Here is a 13,842-nt window from a genome sequence, read left to right on the forward strand (position 1 = left end):
CTTTGCCAGAAACAGGCACTGTTTGTCCCATTTTTTCCTTCATTGGGAAACCTCACAGCAATAACCCTGGCTTGATCACCTCTAGTGAAGAGGGACTTACTGAAGAAGGCAGCCAATTTTATTGTTGGACAGCTCTGATTGCTAGAAAGTTGTTCATTAATTTCAGCTAAAATCAGCCTCTTTGTAGCTTTTAAATATGCTACTACTTTTCTTTTTGATAGATATATATCAAATATCTTCAACCTCATCTAGATGAGATTCTTTCAGATATTTGAAGCCAACGATCATGACTTTCCTAAGTTTGATCTTTTCAGGTTAAACAACTTAAACCAATCTTCATGTCACGCAGTTTCAAGTCTCCTCCTCACTCTCCTCTGGAATATTTGATTTTGTCAGTGCCCCTCAGAAAATGTGGTTCTAAGAACCATGCCCAATACTCTAGATGTGTTTTGATCATATCATACTCCACTGGATTGTAACTTCCTTTGTTATGTACATTATTAATGAAATCTATGATTTTGTTAAGCTAGTAGTCAAGTACAAGATATTTTCCACATAGATTTCTGTCTGGTCATAGTTCTTCCATCATGTGTACATGAACAATTGATCCTCATGAGCTTATATATGAGGCAAGACTTTGCATTTGTAACTATTAAATTTTATCTCATTAGTTTTGGTTATTCAATCTAATCTGTTAAAGTATCTTCAGATCTTGGTTCTGTCATCTGAGGCTTGAATTAATCCTCTCACTTTCATAATATCTGCAAATATGATGGGTATATTATGTCTTTCTCCAAGTAATTGTTAAAAGTTATGAATATGAGAGGGTTTAGGACACATTTCTTTCTTTCTTTCTTTTTCTTTCTTTCCTTCTTTCCTTCTTTCCTTTCTTTCTTTCTTTCCTTCCTTCCTTCCTTCCTTCCTTCCTTCCTTCCTTCCTTCCTTCCTTCCTTCCTTCCTTCCTTCCTTCCTTCTTTCTTTCTTTCTTTCTTTCTTTCTTTCTTTCTTTCTTTCTTTCGAGAGGCAATGGGGTGAAGTGATTTGCCCAGGGTCATAGAGCTATTAAATGTGAAGTGTTTGAGTCCAGATTAGAACTCAGGTCTTCCTGACTCCAGGCCTGGTGCTCTATCCGCTGCACCATCTAGCTGCCCCAAAATTAACTGTACACCAAGGTTCCACCGAGATTTGAACTCAGATTGCTGGATTCAGAGTCCAGAGTGCTAACCATTACACCATGGAACCTGTTTAGGACACATTTCTGAGGATTAACATAGACAGAATCCAGTTTCATTCCCTTTGTTATAGGTTACATTGATTCTGATGAGATGTCTATAATCAGAAGACTTTTTAGAGGATACAAATCCATTTTTAAAAAAATGCTGGCAGAGTTATGGGGAAATATTCTTCCCAAATAATTCCATGGAAAAAAATCAGTGGAAGTACAGCATTAAAATAAGGCATTTCTTCCAAAGAGATGCTCAGTAGACTTCACCAGCTGCTTAGTTATAGTGACCCTTTTGCACTAGGTCTCTTAGTAACCAGGCATATGTTTTTGCATTATTAATTATTGCTTACTATGGCAATACATCATTAGCATGCTATAATGGCATTCTCAGATAACCAAAGTATCCTTCGAACAGACTGGAGCCCTTGGCAAATGACTAGGGTGGAGATATGAACCCCAGAAAAATAATTTTGTGGATATTTTTAGGACCATTTATACATTTTGGTGACTGCAGAGCAGGTGTTTTTGTTTTAAACAATCCTGTAATAACAGTTTGCTAATGACACATTACACAATTAGATTTTCTATCCATGAATTTATTGGCTGAAATAGTTACTAATATGACAAATATATTAGCCCACAATGAAGAATGCCAACAATGAAGCGCAGATGGCCTCCTTATAATAACTGACAATTTGAGACATCAAATTTTGAGCATCCTTTATTATGAAACAAATAAAATAGTTTAGAGTACGGATAATCTTGCTTATGTAAAAAAAAAAGAACAAAAGAAAATGTAGTGATGAAAAGGAGTGGTTGCTTTATATTATATTTCTCCTTTAAGGAAATCTGTTAATGGAACTAAAAAAATCTTTAAACAGTATCTTATCAATCAACTACCTTATATGCATATAGCAAATTAGAATAGTGATTTTGATTTACTTACAATTGTTTTTTCTTCCCGTTGTTTGTAGAAACTTAGTTTCCAAAAAAAGGTAATTTCTGTACACCCACCCAAGGAAATGCTAGCATTTGAGTTTAAAAAAAAACCCAACACCTGTGGGAAATGGCAAAAATAGCATTGTGGGTAATACTTCCTACGGGGCTTGGTGGATGGTGGCAAAAATCAATGATATTCCTCACAAATGAACTCAAGGGAATAAAAGATTGCAAGCCCAAATAACTTGTTAGTGTCTATTAATAGAAAGTAGCCTTACAGTAAATAGCCCCCAACCTTGACCCAATCCTTTTTCTTTATCCTGGGGCATTTTGCTATGTGACTAGTGAAATACCATGATAAGCTTAAATTAAAAACTGAGTCAATAGTCATCACCGTGGTGTAAGGGACAAAATCTATCACCTCCTACATGAAGCTTTTCTTAGACTGAATCTTTTCATGAACTTCTCTTCATCTGTGTCACTCATATACCTGCATTAATTACCATATAGATATTCTACTGTTGTCTCCTCCTGAAACATTTGTTATAAGATATGAATGATTGCATAATTTTTGTCAGCTGATGAGCAGTTAGATTTCTTTTAGGAGGCATTCCATATTGTTTCCACAGACCTTTTCCTCCTAAATGGGTACATTTAGCATTTACAATTTTTGTTGTTCCACTAGGGGGTAAGTGAGAGGTGGTTTAGAGTCTTGAATCAGAAAGAAATAGGATTGAAAATTGCCTTAAAAGCTTACTAGGTGTATGACCATGGGCGAGTCACTTAACCTCCATAAGACTCAGTTTTCTCACTTGGAAAATAGGAATAATAATAGCACTTATATCATAGGGTTTATTAAATGTTTGATTGTTTTTTGTTATTGCTATTGCCTTTGTTTTTGATTGTAGACTGTGATTTAAGAAAAAAAATAATGTAGGAACCTCTCTTTGAAGAACTTCATCTAAGGGTGTAGATGAGCACCTTTGCTGTAACTTAAAGTTTTATAGAGTTGCCTTGGGCACTAGGAGGTTAAATAATGTACCCAAGGCTCCTAAGTCAGTTTTTGTCTGAAGCAGTATTTGAACTCAGGTATTCCTAAGACCAGCTTTTTCTGCAACGTAGTCCTCCACCTAACCAAAGGAGGACCTTGTGAACTCCAGAGGGGCAAAGGATTTGAATTTTGTCATTGGTGTCCCAGCAGTGTTCCTAGTGTAGCAGAGGCTGGCAGCTATGTTTGGTTTTGCAACTAAGGAAAACCTAGAAGCAATGAGGAAAGGTAGCTTTAATACTCTACCATAAGCCTTGCAGAAAGTAATAACATTTCTAAGGACTTTGGGCAGCAGAAGCTCTGTGAGTTACTTCCTTTGCACACGTGGATATTTTTTAAACTTGAGTCCACTTTTTCCTAGGCTTTGCATGTACTTGTGGGAGAGTGTGTCACTTTATGAGGAATGGGGGTTATTTTGTACCAGGTATTCTGTCTATCCCACCCTACTAAGCACCCTTTTCTAAAAGCTAACTCTGGCTCACTAATAGATATCAACTGATGATCCTGGGGGATGGGTATAAAGCATACCAATAGAGGTTTGTTATCTAAGCATTAGAATACCATCTCCCAGCCCTCTAGCATCCCCTAGAACCCTGGGTGGGGAATATAACAGCTATGTTCTGAGGACCCAGGCTGTCAGTAGGAATGGGGGTTGGGAAAATAGTTCTAGAGTACTACTATATAAACTTTGGTTTATCTACTCCATGGCTAATCTAGCCGTTTTTTCATTTTACATTAATTTCATTATCTTTAAAAGATCTGAAGTTCTTAAATGTAAGTTCAGTCAGTTAACTATCAATTTAGTTTGAATCTGGTTTGATCGACTTAAGTAACATAACAGAATTGACCATGTTGGGAATGAGTTGATCAGATAGTTTAGTCAAAATAGTTGCACTGATTTGATAACTGTATGTTGCCAGAAGGGAAATTAGATTTTCTTTTCCTTTTTCTCCATCTCTGTTCCACCTGAAGTTCTAGTGAATCAGGAAACTCTTGTGGATAGATTTTAATGTCTGATGATCTATTAGAGTTGTGTTGGAGATATACTTCATCTTTTTCAGTGTCATTTCCACTTTTTGTATAGAACATTGAGCCAATGAGTCTGAAAATTGTGGATCCTTAGTCACTAATGATGGCATAGATGTTATGGAAATATTTTAAATATGTTCCTTTTTTTTATTTTTTGGGACCCCCTTCCATTTTCATCTAGGAATGCCTGTTCTAGCCTCACTACAAGCTTTGAACACACTTCTTTTGGATTCCATTGCTCTTTACTCTTTTGTGACATGTTGCTCCAGTATTCTTTCCCATAATATTTAACAAAACAGTTATCAATGTTATGTTTGGCTATTTCTCTCTGTTGAGCAAGGACTATTTGCCAATAACAATTTTGGGATTCTTTTGACCTTCTTGCTGTGGTAAATCCATTGGGAAAGGGAGGGAGATAAACTACTATTAAGTGCCTAGTATATGCCACGCATTGTGGTAAACTTTTTTTTTTTTACAAATTCCTAATTGGATACTCACAATAGGTTTCAGTTAGGTACTATTATTATCCCTATTTTACAGTTGAGGAAACTGAAGCAGACAGTGGTTTACTGACTTGCCTAGGGATACATAGCTAGTAAGTACTTGAAGTCAGGTTTGAATTAGTCTTGCTGACTCCAGATCTAGTACTCCACTCACTGTACAATCAAGCTGCCAATCATTAAAATTTTGTAGAAAATGTGGGTAGTTCTTATGGAGTGAAATACAGCCTTAAAGCCTTGCTGTCAACAAAAAATTCTTTAAAACATATACTAAGATGAAAGAAAATTAATTGATGAAGGAAATCACAGAAACAACTCTTTCACCCAACCCTCTGATTATTAATGTGAAAAGAAGCATAAAACAGAGAGATATATGCCTGTATAAGGTGTTTTGCCACTCTCATGGAGGCTGAACTGTGCATTATCGAAATAGATGTAGATTTTCTTTAAGTTGTGAAGTCCTCTTTTTGCATATGGAATTAATGTTAAATGCATTAATCACCAAAATATTGCCAGAAATTTTCTATTAGATAAATGAATAATCCTCCAAGGCAACTGGTCTAAAAATCCACATAGAACAAACAAATGAATGAAAAAGATCTAATGTCCAGATTATGACATGCAATTATACAACCAGTTCATTGAGTTTAAAAATTACTACTATATATGCTTGGAACAGATCCTATACTGCAAATAGACAAGGGGTTGGTCCCCAAATTGAATAACAGAAAGAGACCAGGGCAGAAGATATTCAGGAAAATGTTCAGTCATTCTATTCCTCCTTGACAAAAAACTCATCTTTTAACTGATGATGTAGCGTGATTGGAAATCTTAGGACCCAGTCTCCACAAAATAAAGGTTGGAAGAGGCCAAAGGGGCAATGGAGAGACGTGTGGTAGGCATAAGTAGATGGTAGCATTTTTTCTTCTTGAAAAATTTTTTTATTGATCTTTTGTTTTTATCTCACCTTGATTTCCTCCTGTATATGCCCCACCTTCGATTCCAAAGAGCCATCTGGATGACTTTTTTTTTCAAAGAGGAAGAGAAAAATCAGTAAAACTAAATAAGAAATAAGAAATCTAATCTTGTATGAAATGTTCTCCATCTATGGAATTTTCACCTCTGCAAGAGTGGAATGGAAACATATCTTTTCATATAATTTTTGTGGGGTTAAACTTGTTCTTTATTCTTTTGTAACCATTTAGTTTGAGTTATTTTGTGTTTACTGTTCTTTCCATTCCCATTGTACCTGTCCTTGAGCATATTGTTTTCCTTACTCAGCTTATTTCACTTTGCATCAGTTCATGTAAGTTTTTCCAGTCACTGCATGGTAACATATTATTGCATTCATATATTACAATTTGTTTAGCTATTTCCCACTCAAGGGACATCTACTTTGGTTCCATTTCTTTGCTACCATTAAAATTGCTTCTATAAAAATTAGAGTTCATATGGATCCTTTCTTTTTATTAATGACCACTTTGGGTATTGCTATGTTACTTTGTGACCCACGACTATGATGTAAGGTACCTCACTGAGAGAGTTCATGATCAATTGGAAAACACACAGCCAGATCCCAATTAGTGTGAATAATGAATCCCCTGAAATGATCACATGTATTCAAATTCATACTATTTGGAGTCATAATCATGTTAAGTATGGTAATTTCCACCCTAATGGAAATATGTAGTCAGAATTCAAATGATGCAATAATTTCAGAGGATTCATTATTTCCACAAATTGAGACCTACCTGTTGTCATAGAATAAGAGTGAGGGAGGGCACAATTGCTTCACCAAGCACAAAACACCCCCAGAAACTGATAGCTCTCCAGTACTTTGGGTAACTACACGGTGGAGGATCAATGGGAGAACAAGGATAATAATTTTGCAGGAGGAGATGGCATGGTCTAGTTATGATCTACATCAGTGAGGGGAATCCACCTTCATCAGTGAGATAGCAGATCATTTGCAGCATGATGTTAATTTATTAGAGACTTTCAATAGAAAGAATAATTCTATCATATTTGCAAAACCAGTTTACTATGTTGTTTGTGGCCCTTAGTAAGTACAGAACCCCTCCCTTATATGAACTCACAATGCATTCTTCTCATTTCTCTTATATTCTAATTTATTCCTCATTGCTTAATTAATTATCACGGCTAGATCTTAAGCTCCTTGAAAAGTGGCAGTTTTATTTACCTTTGCTTTCCCCCTACTGCCTACCACATTGTCTTGTGCCTAAAGGGGGATGAATAAATATTTGTTGAATGAATGAATTAGTGAGCCCATATTGGAAGTAGATTCATGCTTCTTCTAAGTCTTCCCCAATATAATCATGTGTGAAGACAGTTTTATGAATCACACTATGAAATAAAATTATCCAAGTGAACTCAAATAAAAATAAAATCTTATTTTTCTGAATGATTAAGTTGGCTCACTCTGTGTATTGAATTCACAAAGTGATTTCTCAACCTGCACTTCCTGTCATGCTGTGTTGTCTAAGCCCAAATCTAATGATGAACATATATGTGTTTCAGAATTAGGAAAGAATTGCCAATGTAAGTCAGGAATCTCAAACCTTCAACCAACTGTTTAGCAATCCTGGAGAGTCTGTTGAAAATAAAGGCTCCATTAAATGCTCCCCGGTGAGGTGTATAGCAATGTCCTTCCAGCTGGTGGTTTGCCCAGGACATAGCTCTAGATCAGCGCCAGCTGCACCCAAACCCTGCATGAAAGGCAAGCCTGAAATAAGCTGTTACTTATGCTTGTATATTGGGTGATTGAACTGTTTCAAATGAGAAGGTGATAACTTGGAGGGAGACAGAAATGAACCCAGAATAGTGTGATGATATATTTCATTGTTGATTCTCAGAATCTTTTTTTCCTGATTGACTTTAATTGGATTCCTCAAAGGCAGATTTTAAAAGTTAAAAAGGTGTGCTTTCTCTTGTGTGTGTGTGTGTGTGTGTGTATGTGCGTATGTGCATGCATGTGTGTGTGTGTGTGTGTGTGTGTATGTGTGTGTGTGAGATGCTGCATTGCTCCTTTTTACCTTCATTGGTTAAATATTGGCTAAAATTATTCAGATTTTCTTTCAGAGCAGGGGGCATTATTTTGAAATTTGCATGAAACTTTTCCTATGTAAATAAATAGTAACGAGTAAACTCAAAACACATTGCTTCCCTTTAAAGCTTGCTTTTTATGGGGTAAATTGCAAATATGTATCTTGATGTTTTGCTTACAAGATTTATGGGCAAATTGGAATTAGTGTATTGGAAGCATTACATAAATCCTCCAGTTGGGTTTTATATATTCTCCATGCAGGTTTCATTTTTCTCTTATAAAGGACCTATTGAAAATAATATTTTTTCTATAGTTATGAAAAAGTTAGCTCTTTCAAGATGGTAAATATAGTACTAATTCTTTTCATTTGGACCCTAAAGACAACTATGACGAATAATTTTATTACATCATCAGTACATCCCATCATGAGTCTACTGTCATGTCCACATAACATACAAATTTTACTCATCTCCCCTTGAGCTTATAGTTTGACACTGACAGAGCTGGATTTGATATTAGAAATGGTAGATCATATAATTACAATATCAGTTTTTTTCTCAAAGAACTAAAATTGAACATTTCTCAATCCCTAGGTAATGATGATATTTGGATAGGTTCTAAATTTAGAATGTATAGTGAGCCTTTATTCATATATTCACATATTTGGGTTATTTAAAGTACTGGATACTGCATATATGGTATGGTTGGCCTAGAGTATAAATTGCAGTGCTACCAGGCAGAGATGATGTGAAGAGTAGGTTTTATAAAATACTTTGGGTAGTTTATAAAAGAGATGTCTACAATAGCTATCTGGCTACCCTCACTTTAAGAAGTTTATTAACATAGTCATCTTTAATTTCTCTTTGAAATCATCTCCTTTCCCCATATATGATGGGAGGATTGGATTGAATGTGAGTGTATACAACATGAAATGTTTCCAACTGGCAAAAATTGTACTAGTAAATCAGTCATTTTGTATGTTTGTATGCATTAGTGTTATCATTTTAGATTGTAACATGCCAAAGAACTAAAGACTGGATCTTCTCATGGTATTTAGGAGACATGCATCCCATGCATCCTGTAAATACTCATTAAACATGGATATTGGTAATGTTAGATGGATAAAGTGAATATAAAATAAGTGTATTCTACATTCAAGGCATTCTATCAGTCACTGAAGACAGTCCCTGCCTTGAAGAAACTTATGATATTCCTCCCCCCTTTAAAAAAATCTTATGAAAGGTTTTAGGGAATGGTCATCACCTTGTCTATGTGTAGAAAGATAACTAAACTGTATAATGACATAAATCTGGGAATCTTATTTAAGATTTAATTTGCTCTTAGCATTAAATGTATAAAATAAGGGGGATGATTAATGTCAACATAGGTTTGAAGAAGAAAAAGAAAATGTAGACATGACGTGCAAACTATCATAAAATGATATGAAAATAAAATAGATGCAGGTATATCTCACTTTATGTATCACATGCATTTTTAAAGTTGTGGGTAAATTGAATTTTTTGTAAATTAAATCATCTAAAGTGAGAGCTTATTGCTTTTTTGTGAAAAACGTGAAAAAGTGAACATTTTTAATAAATAACTAATTGCATCCTAATTTATCCCCCCCCCCCGGATCTCACAGAGCAATACTTTTGCACTTTCCTAATGCACTTAATTCTTTTGTATTATACTTAGCTACACATGCACCACATCTCCCTACTATACTGTAAGCTTATGCTTATGGGATCATATTGTAGCTAAACACCACATCTCCCCAAACATTAGCAAATACTCTATATACTGTTACTTAACACATTTTTACTGAATTGGATCAAATCTTTTGTAACTCAGATTTTCATGTAAAACAATTTCTTAAAGTGAAGTATATCTGAGCTCAAAAAATCATGGTCTTTCCGTTCATTTTAATTAAATAGTTTGTGCTCTTTTGATAACAATGTCACCACAGTCATGTATCAAGAGTTCAGTCCCATAATAGGGACTGGCAAATGGGGAATGATGGGATTTGGACCATGAAAAATGTAGCCTAATAGGACACTTTCAGCATTGTTTGCCTCATCTCACATCCTTAAAGGGGTAAGTGCAAAGTACATGGCTTGCTTGCCACATGCTATAATTTGCATCACCAAACTTGCTAAGTTATAGAATACTAACAAGGACAAGATGAATCAATCGGCCTATCAAAAAGTCCCTCAGAAATTAAATAAAAAGAAAACCAAAACAACTATCTTTAGTTTTTCCCTTTGTGAGGAAATATTCAAGGTGAATTTTTCTCTGCCTTCATGATGGAGGTTATGCTAACAGCATGTGTAGGTCTCATTCACAGATGGATTTAAATCAGAAGTAAATATCTGATTCATTCAGTATGAGTGATTACAGCTTCCAGTCTCATACAATTTAAGAACATTTTGGTTTTGTCCATTGCTTGTAGGTGTCTAAATTGTGAAAACTTGTAGTTGATAATTGTCAAAAGTTCAAAATTGCAATATTTTTATTCTTGGTGGGAAGGGAAAAAAATGAAGGATTTTTCATGTCTCTCAGATATATTGGCCTATTCTCCAAATGACAGGTTCCTGACTGATCAACTATACCACCTGCTACTAAAGCTCAGTAATATTAGTCTGTGGAATGGTTTCATTCTCATCTCACACCTCAGAGATCTTGAGCTCAACCCCAGGCATCCCTTGTGTGTTTAAATCAGCTTAACGGCTCATACAGTGTGCTGATTTCCTTGTAGGCCTCTGTTTTCTCAAAAAGTGATCACCTTTTGCCAATGCCCTCAGGATTAAACAGGGCAGTCCGGTTTTCCTTTTCTGCATTGGCTATACCTTTGTAGTCAATAAAAGACTAACTAGAAAAGAATCAGCTGATGAGAGAATCAATCTTCTGGAAGCCTCCCCACAGTTTTCTCATCATTTTTGTGCCGTCTGTCATCTCAGATTGTAAAATGGAAACCAAAACTCAGTATGTGGGAAGACTTTTAGTGCTCCTTGTTAACAAAAACAGTAAGACCAGGGGTTTTGATCTTATGAGTGTATAGGTAAACAGTAAGCTGTAAGTGTGCACTCTTGAAGTGGCTTTTCTCTGTTTCTAATGGAGGTTTGCAAAGAATTATCAAAGTAGTATCAAAAAGGTCTCCTAACATACTGTAGTGTAGATATCCATTCTGGGGAGGTCAGGTTAAATCTGAAGGTCTTAAACACGACAATACTGAGGTATCTTATGGTATAGCAGTAACATATGTCAATTTAGAAGAGTCATAAAAATAGAAAATAGAACCTAGCACTCATATATAGAAATAGATAGATACAGAAAGCTATCTATATTTGATACGTATATTTTAGTTAAGTGGTTATGTTATGAGACTAGACCATTTTGCTTATAAAACTTTCATCCCCATTAAAATTTAATAACATTTTGTCCCAGAAAAATTCCTTTGTTTAAGAAGTTTACCTTAAATATTTTGTTTTCTTGTAGATACTAATCAAAAACTTATATGAGATTTATTAAAATACCATCACTGTTAGAGAATAGTCCTATGGGTACTATTTTATATGTAGTTTTTCCAGCACCAGAAATGGTCAAGAAATGACTTAGTTTACTTTTCTCTTTCATTTTTTTTTGCATCTCATTCTCAAAGTTGAAAGCCCAGAAAACACAGGCAATTTAAATGTGTTAACTGATACTATTAAAATATAAACTAGAGTTGGAATTTGGCTCCCCCCCCCCATTTTGTTCAGTTCTGGCTTTCGTTTAGTTACAATTCTATCAAAGCTATTTAGCTGTTTCCTGTGGTAATGTTTGAAATACACTTAATAGTAATAAAAAGCCCCCCATCTTTAAATGGGTGAAATCCATTTTAAATGCTTATAGCACACATTCTTTTATTGAATTATAGAAGTAGAATTCTTTCATTATAACATTTCCGTACTGATAAAGTAACCCAGCTCCTCCTTTTAGGAAGCTTGGAAGACTATTTTTTTTTTTGTGAGAACAAGCTTGTCATTTTTCTTGTACTATTTAGTTCATTTGCTATTACCACAGGAAACTGACATGTTCCAAAATTTGTGAAAATCTAACTCACTCACTACCATGCTATAGCATGGGGGAAAAATCTCTACTGAGTAATCATTTCCTAATTTTTATATAATTAAAAGTGGTTGATTTAGTTGCTACTTAATACTAAAAAGTATAGAGCCTCAAAGTACATTTACCGGATTTACTAATGATTTCTTTACAACATTTTAATTATAAATGTTTGCACACTATTTTTTCAGTCTTATACTCTATACAGATTTAGAGAAAAATCACTGGATTGTATTAGTATTAGAAGGTTATTATGTTCTATCAATCCAAATCTCTGGATTTAAGGAGAATTGAAAATACATAGTTTCTAAATCAAATGGAAAAAGAAGGGGGAACCACAAATTCATCACCTCCTCATCCTTATGACTAATATTTATTAAGCTTCCACAGGGGACAAACAGATTCTTGTACTGAGCATGGTGCAATTGCAGAAGATTTTTTTTTGAGAATGCAAAGAATCTAAACTTAGTAAAAGGAATTTAATTAAATGATTTTTTTTAACCTCCTCTTTCCATATATTAAAACAAAGGCATCTCCAACCATATGTATCATTCCCTCCTCCCTTTACATACTGCTCTTTGCATCTTGGAGGTGCTGTATCTATAATTTTCCAGGAAGAAATAGAAAAAAAAAATGAAACTTCCCAATCCCTCTCTGACCTCAATTTATATTCTCCTTTCATGTTTAGGCTTTTCAAAAGAAGGAAATATCAGGCTAATAAAATTGCAGAATATGATTGTTACATTCACTGCAGCCCACAATCAATGCACAAATACTTTTTGAGGTGCCTCTATGTTCCAGGCACCATGTTAAGAGCCATAGGTAATACAAAGAAAACATAGTCAGTGCCCTCAAGGAGCTTACCATGTGTATTTGTTTTATTCATTGAATGTGCTTTTCTAGCTACCATCTGTATTCTTTCCCTGTTATCCTCCCGGTTTACTTGGGATTGAGAAAAAACATTGAATTTTATGATGCTATTTTGGAAATTGTTGAAAGCATTACTTGGTGAGACTTCCTTTAAGAGAAGGCTAAGAGTGAATAGAAAACATTTTTGCACAAACACAACAAATGCAGGGAGACAGGCAACAGGAACCAGGCAAATGGGAAAAATCTTTGCAACAAGTTTCTTTGATATGTCTCATTTGCAAATGACATAAAGAAGTGATTCACATTTATAAGAATAACAGTCATTCCCAAATTGATAAAAGGTCAAAGGATATAAACATGTAGTTTTCTAAGGAAAAAATCCAGGCTATCAACAGCTATATGAAAAATGTTCCAAATCACTAATAATTTGAGAAGTAAATTCTAAAGCAACCGTGAAGTTTCACAGATAAGAAAAGCAAAACAGACACTGTGGGTAGAATTATGAATTGACTTAGCCATTCTACAGAACAATTTGAAACTGTGTGCTCAAAATTGACTAAACTCTGCATTTGACTTGATACTATGAATGGGCCCATACCCCAAAGAGATATTTTTAAAAAAGGAAAAATATACATATGTACAAAAGTATGTATAACAGCCCTTTTATAGTAGTGGAGAACTGCAAACTGAGGGGGTATCCATCAATTGGACAATGACTGAATAAATTACAGCATATGAATGGAATGGAATGGAATATTATTGTTCTTTAAGAAATGACAAAGGAGATAGTTTCAGAGAAACTTGAGAAGACTTATATGAATTGAAACAGAATGAAGAGAACCAGAACAGTTTATACAATCACAACAACATTATAAAGACAAATCACTTTGAAAGTTTTAACTTTGATCAACACAATGGCCAATCATGATTCCATAAGACTTATGATTAAGCATGTATCTCACTTCCTGACAAAGAAATGATGAGCTTATGGTGCAGACTGGGATATACACTTTTTAGGCATGACTAGTGTGGGAATGTTTTGCTTCACTCTGCATATTTGTCA

The 13,842-nt window shown here is 34.7% G+C and overlaps 1 non-coding gene across 1 annotated transcript; it reads right to left on the reverse strand.

Annotated features, from left to right (window-relative positions):
• Positions 1-1,170: 1,170 nt before the first annotated feature.
• TRNAQ-CUG (transfer RNA glutamine (anticodon CUG)) lies at positions 1,171-1,242 on the reverse strand. The gene has a single exon. It is a non-coding gene; the product is annotated as a tRNA-Gln (tRNA).
• Between the last annotated feature and the right edge of the window lie 12,600 nt (positions 1,243-13,842).

The sequence above is a fragment of the Phascolarctos cinereus genome, unplaced genomic scaffold (genome assembly GCF_003287225.1).
Source record: "Phascolarctos cinereus isolate Bilbo 61053 unplaced genomic scaffold, phaCin_HiC Scaffold_726;HRSCAF=1367, whole genome shotgun sequence".
NCBI lineage: Eukaryota > Metazoa > Chordata > Mammalia > Diprotodontia > Phascolarctidae > Phascolarctos > Phascolarctos cinereus.